Here is a 24,314-nt window from a genome sequence, read left to right as displayed (position 1 = left end):
GTCTGGTGTAGGCCCAAGAAATACAAGTGTCGTTTTGCAGTTCCACGGGTCAAATCTCTGTATTATCCTGCTTTTCACAATTTTTGGCCGGAAAAAATAAATAATAGTGTCTCCTGATTATTCAGACACAAATATATCTGTTGAAAATAGTCTGGTGTAAGCCCAAGAAATACAAGTGTGGTTTTGCAGTTCCACGGTTCAAACCTCTGTATTATCCACTTTTAGGCCATTTGTATCTAAAAAAAACAGTTTGAGTGTGTCACTCACTGTTAAGCCGCAAATATATATATATTTTAAAAAGTCTGGTATACACCAGTAAATTATAACTGTGGTTTTGCTGTTCCACGGTAAAAAATCTCTATTATTCAGCTTTTGGTAATTTTTCCGTAAAGAAAAACAGTAATATTTTCTCCCTGATTGTTCAGATTGTGTAAAAGAGTCGGGTGTAGGCCAGAGAAATAGAACTGTGGTTTTCCTCTTCCACGGTTCTAATGTACTTCTTATTACCCTTTTTCCGTTGATAGTGCGAGTGTAAGCTATTTTACTTACTTTACAATGAGCAAGGCGCGTGGCAAGGGACGTGGAAGTGGACGTTCTGGTGATGGTGCGTGCAGAGGACAGGGCCGTGGCCAAGGTGAAAATGTGCCACAACCAACAGCCACATCTTCTCGCTCCCACTTCTTGTCCGAATTACTAGGGAAGCACAGAACAACACTAGTATTGCGAACTGATCAGTGTGAACAGGTTATTAATTGGATAGCAGATAATACTTCCAGTTACCTGGGCATCACCACCTCCGGCCTGTCCTCCACACGGTCAACTCTTAGTAGCCGTAAGTCTCTACCGCATACTCCTCCTCACCCAGATGCTCCTTCCTCCCACCATGCTGAGTGTCATCAGACAGCAACTGATCCCACATTTGGACACTCTGAAGAGCTGTTCACTGGTCCATTTCCAGATTTGTGCCCCTTGCCTGCTCCGCTTGAAGTGGTGGAAGAGGAGATCCCAGGTATCGATGCCCAAATATTTGAACAGCCACGGCCACAGGAAGTCGACGCTGGCAATTTGTCACAAGAGGTGGACGATGACGAGACACAATTGCCAGGAAGTGAGGAGGAGGATCGTGGTGTGCAAGTGGAAGAGGAGGAGGTGGTGGATGATCTAGTAACTGACCCAACGTGGCAGGAGGACATGCAGAGTGAGGCCAGGAGCACACAGGGGGAGGGAGGCAGAGTACCCCAACAGGCAGGAAGAAGCAGTGTGGTGGCCGCAGACAGAATGTGGGCAACTGTTCCCCGTAATACTAACACGAGGGACGTTGCCAGTCCAACCGGTAGGTCTTCCAGAGTCTGGAATTTTTTTAAAGACTCTGCTAATAACCCCAAAAAGGGCATTTGTACCACCTGCCATGCCAGCATCAGCAGGGGTGACAAAACTACCAGCCTGACCACCACCAGCATGATCAGGCACATGGCAGCAAAGCCCCCGACTTTGTGGGGCGAACCCCAGGGTCCACGACCAATGTCAGCGGGTGTCACCACTGCTTCTTCCACTGTTGTGCATGCAATAGAACCCCCTATTGTGTGTGCAAGGCAATTCCCTGTCCATTCTGCATGCAAAGATGCCCCCTCCTCTCAGTCTTCACTTGTTATGGCAGTTTCTTAAGAAACAGAATCAACGTCCACGTCCACGTCCCACCGCAGCGTTCAATTGTCCATATCCAAGACCTTTGACCGAAAGCGGAAATTCGCAGCTAACGCCCCACAGGCCACAGTCCTAAATTCGCACATTTCTTGACTGCTTGCATTGGAAATGCTGCCTTTTAGGCTGGTGGAGACGGAATCCTTCCGCAACCTTATGGCGGTGGCCATCCCTTGGTACTCGATCCCCAGCTGACACTATTTTGCCCGATGTGCCATCCCCGCACTACACAAGCACATGTTCCAAAACATCTGCCATGCCCTCAACAACGCAGTTACTGGGAGAGTCCACCTGACAACTGACAAGTGGACAAGTGCTTGTGGGCAGGGATGGTACATCTCCCTGACGGCACACTGGGTAAACATAGTGGAAGCCGGGACCCAGTTGGACCTTGGGACGGCACACATCCTCCCCACACCGAGGTTTGCAGGCCCTATGTCAGTCATAGTTGCCCCCACAGTGTACAGCTCCTGTGCATCATCCTCCTCCTCCTCCTCATGTTCAGCCTCCCTCTCAGATATCACCACATCAGTTACAAGCTGGAAGCACTGCAGTACTGCCTCCGCCAAGCGGCAACAGGCTGTGCTGAAATTCCTAAGCTTAGGTGAGAAACCTCACACTGCTTGTGAGTTGTGGACAGCTGTGAAAAAGCAGGCAGATCTGTGGCTGAGACCGTTGAACCTACATCCAGGCATGGTTGTGTGTGACAATGGCCGTAACCTGGTGGCGGCTCTGAGGTGAAGCGAGATCACAAACGTACCATGACTGGCTCATGTGCTTAACCTCGTTGTTCAGCGGTTTCTTAAATCGTACCACGAGTTGCCAGATCTGCTCGTCAAAGTACACCGCCTGTCTGCTCTTTTTCACACGTCCGCTACAGCTTACGCCTCCCTTGCTGTGTTGCAGCAGTGTTTGCAGCTTCCGTCACACCGACTGGTGTGCGATGTCCCTACACATTGGAACTCTACCCTCCACATTTTGCAAAAGATTTGTGAGCAGAAGAGAGCAGTTGTGGAGTATCAGCTGCAACAAGGCCGTCGATATTCAGGTCAGACTCCACACATAAGACCTCAGGAGTGGACCTGGATGTCTGACATCTGTATAATCTTGACAAACTTTGAGGAGTCCACCCAGATGGTGAGTGGTGATGACGCCATCATTAGCGTCAGCATTCCACTTGTCTGTCTTTTGCAACGCTCTCTGCAGAGAATTAAAGAGGAGGCATTGCAGCCAGAGTATGATGAGATGGATCAAGAAGCCGTAGCGGTCGATTACACACAGCCCAGCCTCATCTCATCCCAACGTGCATTGGGGGACAATGAGGGAGAGGAAGAGAAGGAGGAGGAAGAACAGGAGCTTGTATCATGCGCTGTAGACGGTATTACCTGTACAACTGTCATACCGTCGGTTCAGCGTGGGTGGCCTGAGGACAGGGGGGGAGGAGGAGGAGGAGGGGAGCATGGTCAGTCATCATCTTGGTGAGGACACGGAAGTCTTGCCCATTACCAGTCTGGCACGCATGGCTGACTTTATGTTATGCTGCCTTAACCGTGACCCTCGCGTTGTCAAAATGTTGGATGACAGTCATTACTGGTTGGTGACACTTTTAGACCCCCGCTACAAGGAGAACTTTCACTCTCTTATTCCTGAGGTGGAGAGGTCTATAAAAATGGGGCAGTACCAGAAGGCCCTTGCTGCAGAACTGTTAAAAAAATTCCCATCTGAACACGCTAGCGGCAGAGGTCACAGTTCGTTGACCAACCAAGGCGTACAAGCGAGAGAAAGGCAACTCCAATCCAGCAGAGGCAGGGAAACACTGTCAACGTTCTGGGACAGTTTTCTGAGACCCGTCCAGCTTACAGGCCCTGAGGCGCAGTGTACTCTCACAAGGAGTGGAAGTTTCAAAAGATGGTGAGGGAGTACCTTGCCGACCGTACCAGCGTCCTCCGTGATTCCTTTGTGCCTTTTACTTATTGGATATCCAAGCTGGACACTTGGAATGAACTCGCTCTGTACGCCTTTGAGGTCCTGGCCTGCCCTGCCACTAGCGTGTTATCGGAGCGTGTTTTTAGTGCCACTGGGGGAATTATAACTGATAAGCGCACTCGCCTGCCAACTGACAATGCTGACAAGCTGACCCTTATCAAACTGAACAATGGCTTGGTTGTGCCAGACTTCTCATCACCACTAAATGACAGCAGAGTAACATAAAGTCAAATCCACTGTGTTATTTCGGGTGGTGTATTCACATGCACCGCTTCACACCCACACATGGGTATACGCTTCCTCATTTCGGCTATTTTATGTTCTTCTCCTTATCCTCAGCCTCCTCCACCACTATAACACCAGGTTGACCGTGGTCCGTGTTGCCATTATTGAAAGTTCCTCCGTCCTTTTTTTTGTCAGCTTTTGCTTGGAAGGCATAAGCAAAGACTATGGGAGACCCACTCCCCAATAATGGGAATAATATTTTTAAGATGCTGTACTGTATGGCTCTTGTAAGGGGCCTTAAAAGCGTCTTGTTAAGCTACTGCGACCTACACCACTTTTCCGAGGGGCATTAAAAGCGTCTTGTTAATCTACTGGGACCTCCACCACTTTTCCGAGGGGCATTAAAAGCGTCTTGTTAAGCTACTGGGACCTCCATCACTTTTCCGAGGGGCATAAAAAGCATCTTGTTAAGCTACTGGGACCTCCACCACTTTTCCGAGGGGCATTAAAAGCATCTTGTTAAGCTACTGGGACCTCCACGTCTCTTCTGAGGGGCATTAAAAGCGTCTTGTTAAGCTACTGTGACCTCTACCACTTTTCCGAGGGGCATTAAAATCATCTTGTTAAGCTACTGGGACCTCCACCACTTTTCCGAAGGGCATAAAAAGCGTCTTGTTAAGCTACTGTGAACTCTACCACTTTTCCGAGGGGCATTAAAAGCGTCTTGTTAAACCACTCTGAGCTCCACAGCTCTTCCAAGAGGCATTGAAATGTTGTTTTTAATTAACTCTAACCTCGACGACTCTTCGAACGGGCATTGCATTTCCTCCTATTTTTTAGCAGCTTTTGCTTGGAAGCCATAAGCAAAGACTATTGGATAGTAGCAGTAAAACATCCAGCAATCCTCGGAGGAGGTAGGATATGCGCCAAAACGCTGACTACCTCAGGCCTAGCCGCTACTACATACATGCGCTTGCATTCCAAGACAACTAAGCAGATGCTAACTTCTATCATCATCATCATGCTCCTCACCTTGGCACTCTCAACTCCCCTGATGGAGAAGCCAGCGCCCACCGGAGGAGTCTGGTTCTCTGGTGGGCTCGTCCAATACTGCCCTAAAGCAGGCCGGGCTAAGAAAAGTATGTGAGGAAGTTCCAAGGAGAAATAGAGGCGGCTGGGGACCGTTTATGGACACCCGGCTGCCCCCAGGCGGCTGGGGACCGTGTGTGGACACCCGGCCGCGGGGCAGCTGGGGACCGAGTATTTACACCCGGATGCCCCCTGGGTGCTGGGGACCAAGTGTGGACACCCAGCCGCCGGGCGGCTGGGGACTGAGTGTGGACACCCGGCCGCCGGGCGGCTGGGGACTGAGTATGGATTCCAGGTCGCCAACGCAGCCATGACGTGGTGGCCAGATTCCGCCTCCACATTCCTAAAAGGCCCAATTTCAAGTGCAAGCAAGCAAGCAGTATGGTATTGCAACCTGGGGGTGGGTGGGTGGCAGGCTGCACACTTACGCTTGCATTCCAAGAAAACAAAGCAGATGCTAACTTCTATCATCATCATCATGGTCCTCACCTTGGCACTCTCAACTCCACTGATGGAGAAGCCAGGGCCCACCGGAGGAGTCTGGTTTTCTGGTGGGCTCGTCCAATGCTGCCCTAAAGCAGGCCGGGCTAAGAAAAGTGTGTGGGGGGAAGTTCCAAGGAGAAATAGGGGAGGCTGGGGACCATTTATGGACACCCGGCTGCCCGCAGGCGGCTGGGGAACGTGTGTGGACACCCGGCCGCGGGGCGGCTGGGGACTGAGTATGGACACCCGGCCGCCCCCTGGTGGCTGGGGAGCGAGTGTGGACACCCGGCTGCATCCTGGCAACTGGGGACCGAGCATGGACACCCAGCCGCCCCCTGCAGCTGGGGACCGAGTGTGGACACCCGGCCGCCGTGCGGCTGGGGACTGAGTATGGATTCCAGGCCGCCAACGCAGCCATGACGTGGTGGCCAGATTCCTCCTCCACATGTCTAAAAGGCCCAATTTCAAGTGCAAGCAAGCAAGCAGTATGGTATTGCAGCCTGGGGGTGGGTGGGTGGCAGGCTGCACACTTACACTTGCATTCCAAGAAAACAAAGCAAATGCTAACTTGTATCATCATCATCATGGTCCTCACCTTGGAACTCTCATCTCCCCTGATGGAGAAGCCAGGGCCCACCGCAGGAGTCTGGTTCTCTGATGGGCTCGTCCAATGCTGCCCTAAAGCAGGCCGGGCTAAGAAAAGTGTGTGGGGGGAAGTTCCCAGGAGAAATAAGGGCGGCTGGGGACCGTTTATGGACACCCGGCTTCCCACAGGCAGCTGGAGACCGTGTGTGGACACCAGGCCTCGGGGCGGCTGGGGACAGAGTATGGACACCCGGCCGCCCCCTGAGGGCTGGGGACCAAGTGTGGACACCCGGTCGCCAGGCGGCTGGGGATTAAGTATGGATTCCAGGCCGCCAACGCAGCCATGACGTGGTGGCCAGATTCCGCCTCCAAATGCCTAAAAGGCCCAATTTCAAGTGCAAGCAAGCTAGCAGTATGGTATTGCAGCCTAGGGGTGGGTGGGTGGTTGGCTGCATATTTTCGCTTGCATTGCTAGGAATGGGGGAGGTACAATTGAACACTGCCCTGGGACAAGAACTTGCACGGGGATAGTTGCAAGTCTGCATCTTCTGTTTCGGCAAGGATGACTTCTGATGGGCATCACTTTTAGGCAGTGACCTGAGTGTCAGAGATGCTTCCAGAGGTCTTCCCCATGCTGTTCCCATGTCTTTTCAGCACTGTATGCATGTGTCACACAGCACATGGCCTGATAAGGTTGTAAAATGTTAAAATTACTTTTCCCGGTGAATGCATTTGTCACGGTTGAACGCAATACAAAAGTGCAAAAACGCATAAAAAATGCTACTTGTGAACATAGCCCAAGGTGTGGAGGAGGATTTTTTTGGGGGGGTTATTTATTTTACCTTATACACAAGTCTTTACCATTGAATGGAACTTCCTTAACATATTTCACAGGAAAGCAGTTTCAGTTTCATTTTTGAACGTTTTATTGTGAACCCTTAAAAGTGGCTTAATACCTCTGACCACGTAGTTGGCAGCAGTGACCTGGGGGTCAGAAATGCTTCCTGGGGTGATCCCCATGCTGTCCCCATGTCATTTGAGCACTGTCACTATCGCTTTGGGCACTTGTTAGGCTTTTAAAAGACTGCCGGGGGTGCCGCCACAAAAATGCTCAGGTCTCCCATAGACTAACATTGGACTCATTGCTCTGGTCGAGCACCCGAGTATCATAGCGAGCTCGGCCCGAGCTTCGAGCACCCGAGCATTTTAGTGCTCGCTCAACACTAATAGCATCTTAATAACAGCATTTTTTTTAATCTTCACACACTGTAAATGAGAAAAATACTAAACCATTCAGTGAATTTATCTCTTGCTCTCTCTCATTGTTAAGTTTCTAGAATTGTAATTTGAATAAATTTTTTGGGGAATAATTTGTGAAGCCAATGATTTCTAGTTTTCAAATGATCCACTCATCTCAAGTTATTATCCATGTAGTTGTTTATGATTAAAAGAGAAAGATTGAACTTTAAGGACCGAAGTCTTTTTTTTTTTTTACTATGTAGTAAATTGTGGGAAAGTGAGTTATGTGTGCGAGGATGTAATAAGGGGAGAGGTGAGAATCTAGAGAAAAGGTAGCGAGACAAGTATTACAGCAAATAAGGTCATGCGAGTGTAGGAATAATTGCCATCGCTTAACACTTGTGTTTATGGTAATTATGAGTGTTACACTAGAACCAGTAAATGGCATCTTGTAAAATGATGAAAACCACAAGCAATATGACAATTATCACAACTAGTGCAATACTTCCATTTTTCCAGCAGCATTATCTGTTAGGAAAAAATCACGAGGATCCATAAACACTAGATTTGTTAGAGACTGCTATCAAACTTTTTTTTCTGTAATGGTTATGAGGGTCTGATAGAGTGTATCTCCTACATTGCATACTATTTATAGACCCTCTGGAATCAAATATGGTCAATTTAAATCCACAATATATAATTGAAATATAATTATATAAATGGTAAAAGAAATTGGCAGGTATCCCTTGCAGAAACTAATGATTCTTCTATGGAACTACATGGTCCTTGTTCAAGAACTTTACCACATTTCTAAAGAGCTAGGCAATGCTGAGTCTCTAGATTTGCATGACAACTGTGAATAACATTGAGACATATACTATTAAGACTAATGAACCTCAATATACTGTATATATATATACATATATATACATATATATATATATATATATATACAGTACAGTCCACCACTATATTATTAGCAAAAGGTAGTATATTATACAATTTGGTTCAGTATACAGTACAGACCAAAAGTTTGGACACACCTTCTCATTTAAAGATTTTTCTGTAATTTCATGACTTTGAAAATTGTACATTCACACTGAAGGCATCAAAACTATGAATTAACACATGTGGAATTATATACTTAACAAAAAAGTGTGAAACAACTGAAAATATGTCTTATATTCTAGGTTCTTCAAAGTAGCCACCTTTTGCTTTGATGACTGCTTTGCACACTCTTGGCATTCTCTTGATGAGCTTCAAGAGGTAGTCACCGGAAATGGTCTTCCAACAATCTTGAAGGAGTTCCCAGAGATACTTAGCACTTGTTGGCCCTTTTGCCTTCACTCTGCGGTCCAGCTCACCCCAAACCATCTCAATTGGGTTCAGGCCTGGTGACTGTGCAGGCCAGGTCATCTGGCGTAGCACCCCATCACTCTCCTTCTTGGTCAAATAGCCCTTACACAGCCTGGAGGTGTGTTTGGGGTCATTGTCCTATTGAAAAATAAATGATGGTCCAACTAAACGCAAACCGGATGGAATAGCATGCCGCTGCAAGATGCTGTGGTAGCCATGCTGGTTCAGTATGCCTTCAATTTTGAATAAATCCCCAACAGTGTAACAAGCAAAGCAACCCCACACCATCACACCTCCTCCTCCATGCTTCACGGTGGGAACCAGGCATGTAGAGTCCATCCGTTCACCTTTTCTGCGTCGCACCAAGACACGGTGGTAGGAACCAAAGATCTCAAATTTGGACTCATCAGACCAAAGCACAGATTTCCACTGGTCTAATGTCCATTCCTTGTGTTCTTTAGCCCAAACAAGTCTCTTCTGCTTGTTGCCTGTCCTTAGCAGTGGTTTCCTAGCAGCTTTTTTACCATGAAGGCCTGCTGCACAAAGTCTCCTCTTAACAGTTGTTGTAGAGATGCGTCTGCTGCTAGAACTCTGTGTGGCATTGACCTGATCTCTAATCTGAGCTGCTGTTAACCTGTGATTTCTGAGGCTGGTGACTCGGATAAACTTATCCTCAGAAGCAGAGGTGACTCTTGGTCTTCCTTTCCTGGGGCGGTCCTCATGTGAGCCAGTTTCTTTGTAGCGCTTGATGGTGTTTACACCTGCACTTGGAGACACTTTCAAAGTTTTCCCAATTTTTGGGACTGACTGACCTTCATTTCTTAAAGTAATGATGGCGACTCGTTTTTCTTTACATAGCTGCTTTTTTTCTTGCCACAATACAAATTCTAACAGTCTATTCAGTAGAACTATCAGCTGTGTATCCACCAGAATTCTGAACAACACAACTGATGGTCCCAACCCCATTTATAAGGCAAGAAATCGCACTTATTAAACCTGACAGGGCACACCTGTGAAGTGAAGACCATTTCCGGTGACTACCTCTTGAAGCTCATCAAGAGAATGCCAAGAGTGTGCAAAGCAGTCATCAAAGCAAAAGGTGGCTACTTTAAGAACCTAGAATATAAGACATATTTTCAGTTGTTTCACACTTTTTTGTTAAGTATATAATTCCACATGTGGTAATTCATAGTTTTGATGCCTTCAGTGTAAGTGTACAATTGTCATAGTCAGGAAAATGCAGAAAAATCTTTAAATGAGAAGGTGTGTCCAAACTTTTGGTCTATCCTGTACATATATATATATATATATATATATACGTATTGTAAACTTACAATAATATTGTTCAATGTTTAAACTCACTGAAAAGACATATGTATTCAAGATATAAAGAATAAAAAAGGGACCGTGATGGGATACTTATTCACCCCAGAGTTAATTCATGGAACAATATTATTAAAAGTTTTATTTTCTCATGATTTACCCACTAGGATATGTTATAAAATTGTCATTTATAAAGGTTCAGGCTGCAGAATCTGTGATATTCTTGAAAATAAATGAATCTAACTCCTTTTGGCATACTCCACTGCAAAAGTCAATCCCAGCTACATTTTTTGCCAAGAACTACAAACATTTATAAATGTCCCAGCTAAGAAAAAGGCTCCAAATCAACTTCTATTGCCTATCTTGGTTGTCTTCTGCTAAATGATGGTGGTCTCTTGTGTTCTACCATCGTATGAGGAGGTACAGGTCATGTACATTATTCAATTGCATTCAACAGTAATGAATTTTGTTTTCATTTTTTCAACTAATTAAAATAAAACATAAAAACAAATTGGAAACTCTTATAGCACAAAATATTAACACGAAGAAATAAGCAGCATTTTATATGACCTATATAATTATCATTTCAATGTTAATAAGTAACCTAGACAGGCTACTCTAGCTTCAAAATACAGTAAGTCATGAAGCCATCAAATTCTTTTTACAAACAGAGGAAACAAATTGCCCTATTTTTACAAACTGTCGAGGAATATACCTATGGTTGCAACTCTGACTTTAGTAGGAGACATATATGAGCATAAATTCCTAGGAATGATCAGTATCAATGTTAAAAGTTCACATAAAGTATACAACACCGAAATAAATCAATAAAAAAAAAAGAAGATGGGTGGGAGCGGAAAAAAAGGAGAAGTGCAGGGAGACTTAACATTGCATTCTCAAAATATTCAGAGAAAGTATTCTCTCATAATGAGTAATGACAACATTAGCTTAAAAAATGATAATACTAAAAGAGACAGAAGCAGAGAGTGATGCAACAACTGGGAAAGGCCGATGACTGTGCAAACACAATAAAAAGTCCAAAGTAAATCAGAGAGATTGTTATCATATCCATATAGTTACACATAATGTTTATGGACCTGCCCATCTCAAATTTCATAGATTCAGCAAGTAAGCAAAAGGTATAAATATTCTCTCAGCATTGACAACACCTAGTTCATTCATAGATCGAGAGAAAGAAGAGTGAACAGACAGGTAAGCAATTATGTTCTTAGACGCACCCCCCATTGCATGCAGTCTTTTAATTCGGATGATTTTTTTTCCTCCAATAGACTTGACCACCCATAGACTTCACTTGAGAAGCAACTGCCTTGTCTTGTTTAAATGGGTCAGGACTTAGGAAACAATGTCTATTGATCTCGTATTGAAATGTTTTTTAGTTTGTTACTATTGATACTGTTAGTTTGTTACAATTTTAAATGTACCCTTTAAAAAAAAGGAATATGCTAATGACAAACAGTGGGGAAAATAAGTATTTGATCCCTTGCTTTTTTTGTAAGTTTGACCACTGAAAAAGACATGAACAGTCTATAATTTTAAGGGTAGGTTAATTTTAACATTGAGAGATAGAATATAAAAAAAAATCAAGAAAATCACATTGTATAAATTAGATAAGTTTTTTTGCATTTCTCAGTGAGAAATGAGTATTTGATCCCTCTGGCAAACAACACTTAATACTGTAATGCAGCAGCTTGCTAGCATTACTGTAAATGGTCCAGGATGTGTTTTACCTGACCATGTACCTTCCCCTTTAACTGACTGGTCACATGACTGTGACATCACACAGGTCCTGTATGCACAGTAAAGGTCTGTACACATAACTGGGACAGCACACAGGACCTATACACACAGCTGACTGATCACATGACTGTGACATCAGCAAGGTCCTGTCAGTTTGGGTGTATGTGTGCACAGGATATATAAACCCCGGTAATTGGAGACAGGTGTGTTCGGTGTGAGAGACATGAGGCCTGTTCCCCATGTGTGTGGGACACCGTTCTGCCTAGTGAGGCTGAGTGAAGCCTGGCAGCCTGAAAGGCTGAGACTGGATTCTGTGAGTGGATGCTAGTGGCCTTGGAAGGCAGAGGCTTGGTGAAGAGTCCAGAAAGGCGCAGACTGGATGTGTGTGAGTGAAACATTCCAGTAGCCTTAGACGGGACGACGGCTAGAGACCCCTACCTGGGAAGCCACAAAGCCACAGTGGTGGCGGATTAAAGGGACTGCAGCAACTAAACCCGGCAAAGGTAATACACTTTGTTACATAGACTGTGTTATGGACATTGCTATAGTATTACCTTGCTGAAGGCTGTGTCCTGGGCCAATTGGGCCTGTCTGCTATTTGAGAGACTCCCGGATGTTAAGTGTGTAAACATGCCGGTGACAAACTAAGATGGACATTATGTGTGTGAACAGCGGTTTATGATAACATAATAAACTGCTGTATTGAGAAAATACCGGAAGGACATTGCACGTGTGCTTAATTTACCCGGTGCAGCGAGTATCCCCCAGTATGATGACTAGCGCTGCCTTACATATGGTTTGAGGATGCGTGCAACTGCAGTCCGGTTGCTAGCGGCAACGACAGCCCGGTTGCTAGCGTCAACGGCACAGGACGACGAGTGTGGATAAAGCATCTTGCGGCAGCTCGGCGGGGTTGCGAAGATTGGCGTCGCACTCAAACCTGGTTTGCTGTGGCTCGGCGGGGGTCAGGAAGTTTAAAGCATCTTGCGGCAACTCGACGGGGTTGCGAAGATTATCGTCGCACTCAAACCTGGTTTGCGGTGGCTCGGCGGGGCCACGAATATTTCTTCTGGGAGAGCGGTGAAGTTCTAGTGTGAACAGCGTACCGCGATGGCTGTGAACGGAGCAGCAAATGGGTCTGACGAGTCGGACCGCATATATGAGAAACGTCTACTGGACATGAAACTGGACATGGTGCGGGAGCTGTGGGCACCTTGTGGAATGGCGGCAGTGGACCATTCTATGAACTCTCCGGGGGCGCCAGTGTTGTCCCAGAGTGCACGGGGAGGTGGTAAGAGATGTTGTGAACTGAGTCCTAAGACTACTGCTGATTTTTTGTGTAAAAATTGCCCTGCCGGTGTGGTTGTTAAAAAGGGGGCGGAGTCTAAAAAAGGGGCGGATTTTTACAAGAGTGTGGAGTGTAGAAAACAGAAAATTGTTACTGGTTGTGGGTTGGTACCTCCTAAAAATGACAATGTGACCGTTGATAACGGGGTAATTCCAGTAGAAGGGGGTGACGTCAAAGTGGGAGGTGACCTGTTAGTCCACAACACCATGGGGAGTGACACAGACCCCGTAGCTGACTGTGACACTATGAAAGTAAAAAGAAAGTTCAGTCAGGAAGGGCTAGACGAGGGGAGAGAGTCCCCCTCTCGTCGTCGACGGCGCAAGGGCCACAAAAAGGTTGCTCCGGTAGTACTCCCTGAAAATGAAAATAAAGAGAATGTAGTACTGTGTGCCTATGCTTCAAGTGTGGATCCTCCTTTAGAGGTAGAAGAGGAGATGACGTTGCCAGTAGCAACCTCCGGTACGGTACTGAGACTGACGGATTAGGATACGACAGCCCTGAAAGGGGAGGCGGCCAGTCATGACCAAGAGCTGGAGCCTATCAGGCCGCAGTGTCAGATTGACGTGCAGCAGTTATGTGAAAACCTGGGGAACGTGTCCTCAGGCCAGCTGAACCTGGAGTCTGAGCAGCAGAAAATATACCAGGTTATGAGGAACTGGCAGCGAGACATGGAGGGAAGCAACGCGGAAATTAACCATTGGAAGGAAATGTTCTACGGAATTAAGGAGGACCGTCGCAAAATCAAGGAGGAGGTTTTTCAATTACAGATTGACAAAGCGGTGTGTGAGGATGAGTTATGCGAGGTGAAAGATCTCTTCTCCCTGGTACAGTTAGAGCTGTCTGCCCTCAAAGAGGCGCTGCAGCATGAAGTTGCTGGGCGTGAACAAAGCCTAGAACGATTGCGCGAACAGTTCAACCAGGAGCTGTGTGACTCCAAGAAGGAGTGTGATGAAAAGTTCGGTATGGAACTGCAACAACTTAAGAGAGATTATGAGGATCTCCTCAAGGTAAAAGAAAAACTAGAGGAGGATAAGGTGGGTGCAGAGCAAGTGCGCCAAGTGGGTGAGACCACTCTGCAAGAGACCCGTGAGGAGAATGATGATCTCCGTGGAAAGACCCTAGGTCTGGAAGCTCAGGTGAAGGAGCTACAGATGTCCTGTGAAACTCTCCAGAGGGCGGAGACGTGCCTTAAAGAAACAGTCAGCAAGATGGAAGCTGAGCGGAAAAAGATGGAGGAGTCCATCGGAGAAGCCACAGACCAGGGCCAGGAGTTGGCCGCTGGTGAGGGGAGGTATGAAGCAGATACCTCCTCGAGTGATGCGAGCTTGGATGATTCAGTGGAAGTAATAGCCGAGATCAGGGAGCTCAAGGAATTGCTTCAGGCCCATTTGAAGCAAGAGAGGTCTGAGAGAACTATACTGTTAAAGGAGCAGTTGAAGCAGGAAGAGCTTCGGAGACGGGCCGCTGAGAGCCGAGTGACGGAGCTGGAGGAAGAGGTTTCCGGGCTCGGAAGTCGCCTGACAAGGTATCACTCGGTGAGCGAGGCCTCCTTGGAGAAGGAAAAGGGCAAACACATTGTAATCACTCCCTTATACCATGAGAAGGTGGACCTGAGGAGAGCTAAGAGCATGATAACAGAAGATAAATATGAAGTGGAAGTGGTCAAGACGAAAATTCGTGAATTTGTAGCTGTGAGTCAGCTCAGGGTAAGCATACAGGGGGAAGAAGCTGAAAGTCAGTTGTCCCTGAACCCTGAGCTGGTTGATCATCTGGAAACCACTGGTGAGACCGAAACGTCTTGGTACAAATGCCTCGTAGATGTACCCGAGGATTTGAGGGAAGAATGCACCCGTGAGTCCGTGCATGAAGAGTTTAAGAAGGCTGTGGGAGCCTGTAAGGTGTACTTGACCTCCGAAGCTAAACAGCTTGTGCTTCTGTCCATGACCGAAGTCACTGTGAAGAGGGTGGCGATCCTAAGTGATATGCATTGGCGATGTATTCGCACGAAGCGGTTTCTCCGGTTGAAGACGGAACAAGCCGTTAGACAACTGGAACTGATGAGGAAAGCTCACAGTATGCGTGAAGAGGTCATCCGGGTGCCTCATGTTTTGGTGAGAAAGCTCATTGGGAGAAGCGGTCGAGCCATGCAGATGATGGTCAAGAAGTCTGGTGTGGTGAAAGTAAGCAGTCCACGTGATCGTCAGGACTGGATACCAGATGAAGACGGCATGGTATCATTCTCCGCTGTAGGAACAGAAGAAAGCCTAGAATATATACGCATGCTGTTGGAGTACCGAGTGACCTACCTGCGAGAGGTAGAACAGTTGAATCTCGCTAGACTGCGAGTGGATAGACAGCATCATCTGAGTAACAGAAGATGGCAGCCGTCTAGAAATTACGAGACCAGACAGAGAAAGGGCCCCCTAAATAACAGAACAGCTATAGCTGGAGTTAGGGACCTTTCAAGATGTCCTGAGAGTAGTGGGCGTGGGTTTAGAGGTAGTGAGACCTCCAGTAACTCAGGTTTGAGCAGCCCATACAAACGACCCAATAGAGGACGGGACATTACGGAGTTGAACCGGACCTTAGATACCAGGGCATGTGAGTCACACCGCGGTATGACTGACAGCTGGGAGCGGGGAAGACCTGACAAGGTTACGACTGACCGCTGGGAGCAAGGGAGGTCTGACAAGATTATGACTGACCGCTGGGAGCAGGGAAGACCAGACAAGGTTACGACCCGGAAAGGTGAGCTGACGAAGTCAGTGACAATGACAAATGGTAGGTCCCTAAGGAATGGGCTAATGTCATTGACTAAGGTTCCAGGGGCTGAGTAGCACAATTGTAAAGTACATTGTCTCTATGTGAGCTGGGGGTTATAATGTTATTGTGTATATTATGTGTTCAACCCCACAAGTTTAAACAGAGGGGGGGGATATGTAATGCAGCAGCTTGCTAGCATTACTGTTAATGGTCCAGGATGTGTTTTACCTGACCATGTACCTTCCCCTTTAACTGACTGGTCACATGACTGTGACATCACACAGGTCCTGTATGCACAGTAAAGGACTGTACACATGACTGGGACAGCACACAGGACCTATACACACAGCTGACTGATCACATGACTGTGACATCAGCAAGGTCCTGTCAGTATGGGTGTATGTGTGCACAGGATATATAAACCCCGGTAATTGGAGACAGGTGTGTTCGGTGTGAGAGACATGAGGCCTGTTCCCCATGTGTGTGGGACACCGTTCTGCCTAGTGAGGCTGAGTGAAGCCTGGCAGCCTGAAAGGCTGAGACTGGATCCTGTGAGTGGATGCTAGTGGCCTTGGAAGGCAGAGGCTTGGTGAAGAGTCCGGAAAGACGCAGACTGGATGTGTGTGAGTGAAACATTCCAGTAGCCTTAGACGGGACGACGGCTAGAGACCCCTACCTGGGAAGCCACAAAGCCACAGTGGTGGCGGATTAAAGGGACTGCAGCAACTAAACCCGGCAAAGGTAATACACTTTGTTACATGGACTGTGTTATGGACATTGCTATAGTATTACCTTGCTGAAGGTTGTGTCCTGGGCCAATTGGGCCTGTCTGCTATTTGAGAGACTCCCGGATGTTAAGTGTGTAAACATGCCGGTGACAAACTAAGATGGACATTATGTGTGTGAACAGCGGTTTATGAAAACATAATAAACTGCTGTATTGAGAAAATACCGGAAGGACATTGCACGTGTGCTTAATTTACCCGGTGCAGCGAGTATCCCCTAGTATGATGACTAGTGCTGCCTTACAATACTTTGTGGCAAAACCCTTGTTGGCAGCACAGCAGTCAGACGTTTTTTGTAGTTGATGATGAGGGTTGCGCGCATGTCAAGTGGAATTTTGGTCCACTCCTCTTTGCAGATCATCTCTAAATCATTAAGATTTTGAGGTTGTGGCTTGGCAACTCAGAGCTTCAACTCCCTCCATAAGTTTTCTATGGGATTAAGTTCTGGAGACTGGCTAGGCCACTCCATGACCTTACTGTGCTTCTTTTTGAGCCACTCCTTTGTTGCCTTTGCTGTATGTTTGGGTCATTGTCTTTCTGGAAGACCCAGCCACGACCCATCTTCAATGCTCCTACTGAGGGAAAGAGGTTGTTGGCCAAAATCTCACGATACATGACCCCATTAATGTTGAGCGAGCATGCTCGGTACTGCCCGGTGCTCGCCAGATCATCTCACTGCTCGAGATGCTCGGAGCTCGCTGATTATTTCCGGGGTTGCTCGGCGGGAGCTCGGGTCCCCTCTCTGCATGTTTGGCACTCTTTAGAGAGCCAATGAACATGCAGGGAATGCCTGCCACACACTGTAATGTCGCAGCCATGTTGGTTGTGGCATTACAGTGATTGGCTGGCCACACAGCGTCATCAGGTCTATATCAGACCTGGCGCTGCCATGCTCGTCACAGTCTACTCCATAATCAGGCAGTGTGGGGAGAGGTGCTGCTGAGCTAGGGAGAGATTTTGTTGTTTATTAGTTAGTGTAGGTATTCTACAAGATTCTCTACATATCCATCTCAACTAACAATCCTTCTGAGGACTAATCAGCTGCAGGGACAGTTCTATTTAAAACTGTGGTTTGTCCATCACAAGGATCACATATAATTGCACTGAAAATATTGCCATTTCTGGCCTCCATTGAAATTTTGTTTCAGTGTGTCAGCGAAGTTATTGACACGAGGTAGCTGTTAAAAATAGTTACCTACAGGCCAGGTATTTAAAACTGTGGTTTGTCCATGACACGGATCACATATAAGTTCGCTCCAAATTCAGCCATTTGTAGCGAGCTTGGAAGATATTGTCCTCCATTTAAAATGGGCAAGGCACGTGGCAAGGGACGGGGAACTAGACGTGATGGTGCTGGTAATGGTGCATGCAGAGGCCAAGGCCTTGAGCAAGCTGAAATTGTGCCGAGTGCCCAGAGACAACTGATCCCACACTTGGACACGCCGAAGAGCTGTTCACTTTTCCATTTATAGATTCAGATCTCTCACCTGGTCCACTTGAAGCTTTGCAAGAAGAGATCACATGTAGCGATGCCCAAATATTTGAGCTCCACGGTCATACGAAGGCGATGAAGGGAAAGTGTTACAAGACGTGAACGATGATGAAACACAATTGCCAGAAAGTCAGGAGGAGGAACAGAGTGTGGAAGTGGAACACGAGATGGAGGATGATATAGTAACTTACTTAACCTGGCAGGAGGACATGCAGAGCGAGGACAGCAGTACACAGGGGGAGAGAGGCAGAGCACCCCAACAGGCAGGAAGTAGCAGTGTGGTGGCCGCAGACAGAAGGCGGGCAACCGTTCTCCTTAATACCAACATGACGGAAGTTGCCAGTACAACTGTTAGGTCTTCCCGAGTCTGCTTGTTTTTTAAAGACTCTGTTGATAACCCCAAAAAGGCCATTTTCACCCCAGGGTCCAGGAGCAGTGTCTGCGGGTGACATCACTGCTTCTTCCGCTGTTGTGCGTGCAAGCCAATCCCCTGTCCATGGTGCATGTGAAGATGCCTCCTGCCCTGCACCTCTCATTGCACACTCTCAACTAGCACCATCAGGAAGCACATCCTTGTCCCGGTAAAGCGTTCAATTGTCCTTACCCCCAGTCCTTGGAATGTAAGCGCAAATACGCAGCGAATGCCCCACAGGCCACACTACTAAATTCACACATTTCGCAAATGCTTGAGCTCGAAATGTTGCCTTTTAAGCTCGTGGAGATGGAAGCTCTCCGCAACCTGATGGCGGCAGCCATCCCTCGGTACTCGGTGCCCAGCCACCATTATTTCTCCCGGTGTGCCGTCCCCACATTACACAAGCACGTGTCCCACAACATTAGCCGTTCCCTCAATGATTCAGTTATTGGGAAAGTCCACCTAACCACGGACACGTGGACAAGTGCTTGTGGGCAGGGACGGTATATCTCGCGGACAGCTCACAGGGTTAACATAGTGGATGCAAGGACCCAGTCGGACCTTAGGACGGATCACATCCTCCTGATGACGAGGATTGCGGGCCCTAGGTCAATCAGGGTTGCCCCACAGTCTACAGATCCTGCACCTCATCCTCCTCAGCCTCCTTCTCCCCTTCATAACTACATAAAGGATATATAGATCCATAAATAATTCATAAGGAGTAACCCAGATTAGTAAAGTCCATATGCACTACCTCCTTACAGTATAGTAATCAATTTAAACAAAAGAGTCATCAGTTATTTCATAGCAATATTTTATTACAATTATTCAGCACAGCAAACAGAATAAGATTAAAAAACAGCCCCTGAAAATTCCCATAAAACCACCGGGGTGGTGCGGTCCACCACTATATTATTAGCAAAAGGTAGTATATTATACAATTTGGTTCAGTATACAATACAGACCAAAAGTTTGGTCACACCTTCTCATTTAAAGATTTTTCTGTATTTTCATGACTTTGAAAATTGTACATTCACACTGAAGGCATCAAAACTATGAATTAACACATGTGGAATTATATACTTAACAAAAAAGTGTGAAACAACTGAAAATATGTCTTATATTCTAGGCTCTTCACAGTAGCCACCTTTTGCTTTGATGACCGCTTTGCACACTCTTGGCATTCTCTTGATGAGCTTCAAGAAGTAGTCACCGGAAATGGTCTTCCAACAATCTTGAAGGAGTTCCCAGAGATGCTTAGCACTTGTTGGCCCTTTTGCCTTCACTCTGTGGTATAGCTCACCCAAACCATCTCGATTGGGTTCAGGTCTGGTGACTGTGGAGGCCAGGTCATCTGGCGTAGCACCCCATCACTCTCCTTCTTGGTCAAATAGCCCTTACATAGCCTGGAGGTGTGTTTGGGGTCATTGTCCTGTTGAAAAATGTTGTTGGTGTAATTATAACTGATAAGCGCATCCACCTGTCAACTGAAAATGCTGACAGGCTGCCTCTTATAAAAATGAACAAGGGCTGGATTGGGCAAGACTTCTCAACACCAGCAGCGTAACATAAACTAAAATCCAGTCTCTTTTTTTGTGAGGTGTATTCCCATGCACCTTTTCACACCCACACATGGGTATACGCTTCCTGATTTTGGCAATTTGCTCTTGTCCTCCTCCTTCTCCTCATCCTCATCCTCCACCACCATATCACCAGGATGACCGTGGTCCGTGATGCAACACCAGCAAAAATTTTTTAAAGGGTGTTTATGATGCCCGTAAAAAAAAAAATATACAGTATGTTCATGTATACCCCCCAAGGGTAAATGTTTGTCAGCCCATAAACTTAGTGCATGGGCATTACAAGTACAGGAGATCCCCTCCTTTCTAATAGGAACATTTTTTTATGAGGCCCTCCTCCACGTCTTTTCCAAGGTGCATTGGAGTGCCCCGCAATTTTTGGCAGCCCTTGCATTCACTTCATAGGCCAACACTATGGAAGACCCACTTCTTAATAAAGGGAATTTTTTTCATGAGGCCCTCTATGTCTCTTCCAAGGGGCATTGGAGTGCCTCCCAATTTTTGTCAGCCCTTGCATTCACTGCATAGGCCGACACTATGGGAGATCCACTTCCTAATAATGGGAACATTGTTTTTAGGAGGCCCTCTGACCTCCACGTCTCTTCCAAGGGGTATTGGAGTGCCTCCAAATTATTGGTAACCCTTGCATTCACTGCATAGGCAATCACATTGGGAGACCCACTTCCTAATAATGGGAACATTTTTTTTCAGGAGGCCCTCCTCTAAGTCTCTTCAAAGGGGTATTGAGGTGTGTCCAAATTTTCAAAGAGGTATTGGGGTGCGTCCAAATTTTGGGCAGACCTGCCACTCACTGCATATGCAATAACAGTATAGGAGACCCACTCTTTAGTAATGGGAACAACAAAGCATAGCCGGCTGATGGCTCTCTAAGAATAGTGAGGGCCGACTGCTGGCCCTTTTAGAATAGTAAAGACCGCCTGATGGCCCTATAAAAATAGGCTTTGTGACTTTCAGAGTCCCTCCTTCATAAATGAAACAGGACATGTCTGAGCATGTCTGACACACCCACACACCACATGGCCAGATAAGGTTGTAAAATGTTAAAATGACATTTCCCGGTGAATGCATTTGTCATGGTTGAAAGCAATGCAAAAGTGCAAAACGCATCAAAAACGCTACGTGTGAACATAGCCCAAGGTGTGGAGGAGTATTTTTGTTTTTGGTTATTTATTTAGCCTTATATACAAGTCATTACCCCGGAAAGGATGTTCCTTAGCATATTTCCCAGGAAAATCCATTTTGGTTTAGTTTTTGTATCTTTAACTGCTGTTCCCCTGTCATTTAAACACTGTTCCCATAGATTTGGGCAATTTTTAGTTCCTCTCCAGACCGCCAGGGGGAGCTGCCTGAAAAATGCTCGAGTTTCCCATAGACTTACATTGGGCTTGTTGCTCGAGTCAAGCACCCGAGCATTTCAATTTGCTCGACCCGAGCACTGGTCACCCGAGCATTTTAGTGCTCTCCCATCACTAGACCCCATCCATCTTCCCTTCAGTATGGTGCAGTCATCATGTCGCCTTTGCAGAAAAGCACCCCAAAAGTATAATGTTTCCCCCACCATGCTTCACAGTTGGGACGATGTTCTTAGGGTTGCACTGATCATTCTTCTTCCTCCAAACACGGCAAGTTGAGTTAATGCCAAAGAGCTCATTTTGGGCTCATCTGACCACAACACTTTCTCCCAATAACTTACAGAATCATCCAGGTGTTCTTTGGCAAACTTCAGGCGAGCCTGTACATGTGCCTTCTTGAGCAGGGGGACCTTGCGGGCATTGCAGTATTTTAAACCTTTAAGGCGTAATGTGTTACCAATGGTTTCTTGGTGACTGTGGTCCCAGCTGCCTTGAGATTATTAACAAGTTCCCCCCGTGTAGTTTTAGGCTGATCTTTCACCTTCCTCATGATCAAGGATACCCCACGAGTTGAGATTTTGCATGGTGCCCAATATCGATGTCGATTGACAGTCATTTTGTATTTCTTCCATTTTCTTACTATTGCACCAGTTGTCTCGTTCTCATCCAGTTTCTTACTATTGATTTTGTAGCCCATTCAAGCTTTGTGCAGGTCTATGATCTTGTCCCTGACATTCTTAGAAAGCTCTTTGGGCTTGCCCATGTTGTAGAGGTTAGAGTCTGACTGATTAATTTAGTCTGTGGACAGGAGTCTTTTATACAGATGACTATGTAAGACAGCTGTCTTTAATGCAGGTAACGAGTTGATTAGGAGCGTCTAACTGGTCTGTAGGAGCCAGAACTCATAATGGTTGTAGGGGATCAAATACTGTACTTATTTCTCACTGCAAAATGTAAAAAAAATTATATAATTTATACAATGTGATTTTCTTTTGGATATTCTATCTCTCAATGTTAAAAATAACCTCCCCTTCTTCCTAGAGCCATAACTCTTTTATTTTTATTTATACTTATGGAAAAGGGTATGAAAAACCCAAGCACAGAGTTTATTAATTAATCTACATAACATGACAAATATAAAATTATCCCTATAAAATCAGGTGCTGCTATTCAAAAAGCAGGGGCAGACCATACACTATACCAGCTAAGAAAGCACAGAAGATAGGAGAACCACCGAATGTCCAGTCCAGAATGCAAAAAACATAAACAAATGTGAATATAAAAGGACCTTTATTGAACAATGGTCAAAGTGGTGCTGCAAACACATGCAATCCCACCATAGCATAAACCATAAAATGCAACGTACTAGTAGAAATAAAATACATAGAACCATACAATGAGTATGGTCCTGACGAAGGACACTACAGTCCGAAACGCGCGTCGGGGCTCTTCCTCTGTGATCCCTCCATCTCCCATACACAGGTATGTCAGGCCTTTTGCCTCATATTGGGCACATTTAATTTGTACAGATGTACCATTACTATGGTATAGTCACATTGGCACATGAATTTGTGATTTTTTCTTAGAAATATATAAACATGTGTCCTTCATGCTGTGATTTTCTCTGACATACTTCTCGATTATTTATGCATGGATCTGTAATATACCTTACTCATTGTATGGTTCTATGTATTTTATTTCTACTAGTACGTTGCATTTTATGGTTTATGCTATGGTGGGATTGCATGTGTTTGCAGCACCACTTTGACCATTGTTCAATAAAGGTCCTTTTATATTCACATTTGTTTATGTTTTTTGCATTCTGGACTGGACATTCGGTGGTTCTCCTATCTTCTGTGTTTTCAACCGAATGGTCTGCCATTCATCTTTTGTCCACATAATATATACAATTCTTCTTACTGTTGTTGGGCCGTTCATATTGACAGACGTGTCTCTATGACATATCCCCATTTCTTGATGTGGATTTTTCTAAGTGTATTTGCGCAGCTAAGAAAGCAGTAGTCCTTATTTAAGTAAGACCTAATTTGAAGGTATATAACACAGTGGTTGTTTGCAGTATGTTACATTTAGTAATACATATTTACATAGTCTTTATGAGCACTTACATGTGATGCCACTGGTTTTGTGCAGTCCCTGCTGCCCCAACACACGTTTTACCCTTTCTTTATCAGGGGATGAAACGCTACCGACTTACACTGTACATGTGCGATGGATGGTGGTATGGGGTTAAATGCGTCTGTACCCATATTAGTAATGGCATCTGTGTATAATGTAAGTCAATTAAAAAGATGATGTTCTATGCTGGAAGGGAAAGAAGAAAAAAGCAGAAAAAAGTCTCAGGGAAAACAAAAAAGTATGTGGCAAAGGTATCAGATTGCAAGCATTGAAATCAAGTGCGGCATTTATAGAGAGTTAAGGGCATCCAATAAAGGTGCAAACCCCATAAATACAGTTTGAGACTATAAAATATCATAACAGGTGTAAGGACAAAGACAGCATATATTTATCAATAGTGTCATGAAAAAAAAATAATAGTCACTTTGTAGTACTCCTATGAACACCACTGCCATTCCATGGAGGTTGGTTTCCTACAAAATAAAAAAAATGGTGATCTTGCTTACCATTGGCTGGCCCGAATATGTCCTGATATGCCCTACATAAACTTAAAACCCATAACACAAGTTAGCAATAGATGTAGGGCCAGGAATTAAAAATACTCCAATTAATGAATATAGTTATAAAGGTATGTCATCCCAAAACAAAAAATACCCCTAATGACAGTGTACTTCAAA

General features: G+C 45.7%; 1 protein-coding gene across 2 annotated transcripts in view; it reads left to right on the top strand.

Annotated features, from left to right (window-relative positions):
* The first annotated feature begins 11,068 nt into the window (after nt 1-11,068).
* LOC141258818 (cytochrome P450 2C23-like) overlaps nt 11,069-24,314 on the top strand; it is an 83,420-nt gene continuing 70,174 nt past the window's right edge. Inside the window, exon 1 of one of the 2 annotated variants that reach the window (XM_073673974.1) lies at nt 11,069-11,199. The gene's annotated coding sequence lies outside the window, so the exon portion shown is untranslated. The remainder of the gene's footprint in view (nt 11,200-24,314) is intronic. The other variant, XM_073673975.1, reaches the window with a different exon arrangement.

Source organism: Phyllobates terribilis, unplaced genomic scaffold (genome assembly GCF_046119375.1).
Source record: "Phyllobates terribilis strain yellow unplaced genomic scaffold, ASM4611937v1 Scaffold_3__8_contigs__length_932513732, whole genome shotgun sequence".
Lineage (NCBI taxonomy): Eukaryota > Metazoa > Chordata > Amphibia > Anura > Dendrobatidae > Phyllobates > Phyllobates terribilis.
This window is presented reverse-complemented; position numbering and strand designations above follow the sequence as displayed.